Below are 4,419 nucleotides of genomic sequence, written 5' to 3' on the forward strand. Positions count from 1 at the left end.
GGTGGATTTCTCTAGGCCACCGATTCTGCCTTCTACATCTGGGATTCAATTTTTTGTGCGATCTAGTCTACTTTTAATATTTTCAAGGGAAGTTTTGACTTCCTGAATTATAGCCTTCATCTCCAAGAGTTCCACCTGATTCTTTTTATGGTATATATTTCCTCTTTCAGATCTTGCAAGAACTTTCTTACCTCCTAGACTCATCGGCTCTTTTCTCCTGCCTCTTTTGCAAATCATTCTCTGTTTTCTCTGTTAGCTTTGTCACTATGAAGATTCTAAATTCTTCTTTTTTTTTTTTTTTGGAGAGGTTTTTGCTATAGGGCACGTGCACTCGCCAGAAAGACAGAGACAGACAGAGAGATAGAAAGTGAGAAATCACCCCCCGGGGGGGATTGGCCACACCACAATCTCTTCTCTTCCATTCTCCTCTCGGGATCTTGGGCACACACACACACACACACACACACACACACACCCGGCATGAGTTTAAGCCACCAGGTCTGGAACTCAAACCATAGTCGACTACATGGGAGTTCAGTGACATAGCCATTACGCTAACTGCTGGTCCCAATATTCTAAATTCTTTGTCTGACATTTCCATGAGTTCCATTGTACTGTCTGAGGATGAAGAGGAGTTAATTTTTTCCCTTGGAGGAGAGGTATTTTCTTGCTTTCTCATATTTTTTGTGACCCTGTAATGATTTCTGGTTATCTGATGGATGGCGCGTTTCTTCCTAAATCTTGAAGTTCAGTCTGAGCATTCAGAGGTGGGCAGGAGGGGGTGATCTGCAATCTCTCCATTCTCTTTTTCATTCTTTGTGCATCAGATTCAGTAGGAATTGAGGAATATTCTGACCCTAATCATATTCAGATGTTTGCATACTGTTCACTTTGACCTGTGTAGACACTCAGTGTGGGGAGGCCACTAGAAATGAATCTGGAGGGAGAAGTCTCAGCAGATTATCTTCATTTTTAGTCCCTGAAAGCAATATTTCACAGTTCAAGTTCAGTAGCTATCACAGGATCTGTTTGTTTTTGTGGGACTGGTTCTTTATTCCAAAAAGACACTTGTCAATATTCAGTATCAAAACAGTTGCACTATTGGTTTTCTCCCTATCAGCCCCACAGAGCCCACACCAAAGGAGAGTACAATTTAAGCCAATAAGCTGCAGGATGTACACCAGACGGACCCGAAAAGAAACTTTAGATCAGCGCACTGCCAGCCCACCGAATGCAGAGCTCTTACAGCCAGATGGGGTAGCCAGGGAATCCCAACCCCAGAGAAGCTAAGTTTCAAAATAATATAAAAGTTAAGAAGTTTTGTACGTAAGCTCTTCAAGAGTTCTCTAGCACTGACTGACACAAAGCACAATGAGATGGCACTTTTAGAGGCACCAGCTTCAGGCCCAGAAGACGATGATGACATGAATTTCGTCTGTGGCAAAAACATCATTTATTTCCTTCCTTCCTTTCTTCCTTTCTCTCTCTCTCTCCCTCCCTCAGAGGCAGGAGAGCAATTAAGTCAACATCTTAACATAAGGGGCACAAGATCCATCCTGTGAGGGCTTGGGTTGGGTGGGAAGGGGACAGCGATGGGATAAAAGTTTGGTCTCAGGGGTCTTACCATCTTAATTTGGTTACTTCTGATAGCAAAAATTAACAAGAAGAAAATCATAACAACGTTGTAAAGCTGAAAACCTGAATGGTACGTTTTTTGTCTTTGGCTAAGTCCTCCTGGAATCATCCTGGTTTGCCTGGCACTTTGTACAGAGCAAGCAGGCTTCCCGCAGCAGTGTTTCCCTGGGCTCTGGCTCTCGGTAAGGCGGGACCATATCTCTTCCTCTTCTCTGGAGGCAAAATGCATTAAACTGAAATGTTACCTTCCAAAAGTCAGAAAAGAATTAGACTGCTGCTTCAGAACTGTAGGATTATTTGGAATGTTTTACAAATCTTTGCTACATAACAAAACTGGTAATTGAAAAATGTGTACATGACAACATGCTTTTAAAGACACTGTGCATTGTGCTCACATTCCCTTAAATGTTGCCAAAGGTGCATAGCCTCTAACCCAGCTGGAATCTCTGTAAAGAGGGAGACAGTTTTGCGAAAAAGACAAGGAGGGTAGAGAGTGGAGAGGAGGCAAAAGGAAAAGGCAGTCTTCCAGGTAAAGATCAGCGCAGTTTCAAGACTCAGCTTTGGGCAGGCTGGCCTCAGGCGGGGTTGGGTCAGAGGGAAGAGCAGCGGCAGGGAGGGACTGGGGTGTCCTACATCTCGTTCAGGCCAAGCAGAGTCTGGTCCAGCATCCTTCACGTACAGAGGTGCTCCTCTGGTGCATTTGAGTTTCTCTTCCTAATCGTCAGTTGTCTTTCCAACTTGGCATCCAATCTCTCAGCGAACTTGGGTCTCTGCTTCTTGAGCTGATCAGTAAGAATCTTTGTCTCTTCCTCAGATGTGTCTTCTTTCTGAGAGTGCTTTTCTTCAGCAGCACTCCGACACTTCAGGTTCTGGTCCATCAGTCTCATCTGCTCAGCCCTCTCTTCAGCAACGGGACCCTGCCAGTTCAGCTCGTTCCTCTGTGCATTCCAAGTCTCCTTCAACCATCACCAACTTACAGCCACCTCTTCATACTTCATATCCGCCTCTTCTGCAATGTGCTTTGCTTTTTTGAGTTGGATTTCCTGGAGTTCCATCTTTCCTTCATCTTTTAAGGCCCGATTTTCAATACCTTCATGCCTCTCTCACTCTCATCAGCAGCTTTTTATGTCTCCTCCAGCTTTTGCAGGGCAGCGGCCAGGCGTTCCTGAGCACAGTCCGGCTCCTCTTCAACCAGCTGGATCCTGCGGCTCAAGGAGGCCACCTCAGCCTCAGCCTGTTCCCAGCCCACCTCTCCTCCTCCCGCTCCCACTGGAGGCTCTGCCCTCTCTGCATCATCGGCCTGCTGCTGCAGAACCTGAATTGCACTTCACGGCCTCGGTGGTGGTGGTCCTGTCCGTGGTGCCCACACAGCTCCTGCTAGCGTTTGAGTCCCTGCCTGCTCCGCTCGACCTTGCAGCCACTCCTCGCTGTTCCATGCTGTTTTCTATAAGGTCTGTGCTAATATATATCCCCGTCAACAGTGCACAAGGGTTCACTTGTCTTCTCAACCATGCTAACATTCTTCTTTCTTTCTTTTTCTTTTATTGTAGCCATGCTAATTGGGATGAGATTATGCCTCATTGTAGTTTTGCTTTGCATTTTCTTTATGATTAACAATGTTGAGCATTTTTTGTGGCCTTGTTGATCATGTGTGTGTATTTTTTCAAAAAGTGTCCAGACTGCCCATTTTTTATTTTTATTTTATGTGTATTTTAAAATAGCTATTTGATTTTATTTACTTTTTATTGCTTTAAAGAATTACTTATTTAATGGTATTTATTATTATTAATCAATCTGAGCAGAGAGCGATAGAGAAACAGAGAGAGAGGGAGAAGGCGAAAGCAAACCGCCAGGTCTGGAATTCTAACTAAAATCAGTCAAGTGAAAGTCCAGTGTCTTAACCACCATGCCACCTGCTGGGCCCATATTATTATCTTTTAATTTGGTAAAGGGCACATGCATTCACCAGAGATGAATGGGGAGGAAATGAGAAAGCCAGCTGCTAGGTCTGGGACTTGAACTGTGGTCGGTCATGTGGGAGTCCAGTGCCCAAACCACTGTGCCATCTGCTGGCCCTGACTGTGCATTTTTAGAATTATTTTATTTATTAATTCATGTATTTTAATTTGACTAGAGAGAGATGCAGAAAGAGAGAAGAAAAGGGAGAAAGCAAGCCATCAGGTCCAGGACTCGAACCATGGTTGGGAGTGCCCAGTGCTTTAACCACCATGCCACCTGCTAATCCCTGGATTGTAGAGATTTTTAAGTCACAAGTCCAAGGTTTGCTTGCTTATTTATTTACTTTTAAAACATTCATGAGAGAGCACATGTGTGAGCATGTGAGAGAGGGTGGGCGTTCTCAATAGGGTCTTCATGCCACGATCCACCCTCAGCCTTAGGCAGATCAGATCATGGGCACACATGCATGGTCCTGAGGTACACAGGGATGCGAGCCCTGGTCCTTCCCATGTGGGTCCAGCATCGCCATTGCACTGCTGTCTGGCTCCTATATACACCCTTGATTCTTTTCTGAGTAAGTTTCTAGAAGGGGAACCCCTTTGGCAAGCATTTTAGACAACTTCAGGTTTGGGTTTCCATCACTTCCAAATAGTTGGTCAGCTGCTGAGTTCCCCCGCATGTTTCAGCTAAAGGGTCTGCTACAGTTGGACCCCCACTCAGAGTAGGTCTCCCCATCCTACACCCCTTACCACCACCCACAGTAAGGCCAAGGGGTCCCATCCACTGTCACTTGTGTATATTTTGCTTGAAAACATTCTAAATATA

General features: G+C 45.0%; 1 pseudogene; it reads right to left on the reverse strand.

The window, feature by feature from the left end:
• Positions 1 to 2,181: 2,181 nt before the first annotated feature.
• On the reverse strand, positions 2,182 to 3,071 carry LOC102494890 (tropomyosin alpha-3 chain pseudogene; annotated as a pseudogene).
• Positions 3,072 to 4,419: the final 1,348 nt, after the last annotated feature.

This window comes from Tupaia chinensis, unplaced genomic scaffold (assembly GCF_000334495.1).
Source record: "Tupaia chinensis unplaced genomic scaffold, TupChi_1.0 Scaffold000276_2, whole genome shotgun sequence".
In the NCBI taxonomy this organism is placed as follows: domain Eukaryota; kingdom Metazoa; phylum Chordata; class Mammalia; order Scandentia; family Tupaiidae; genus Tupaia; species Tupaia belangeri.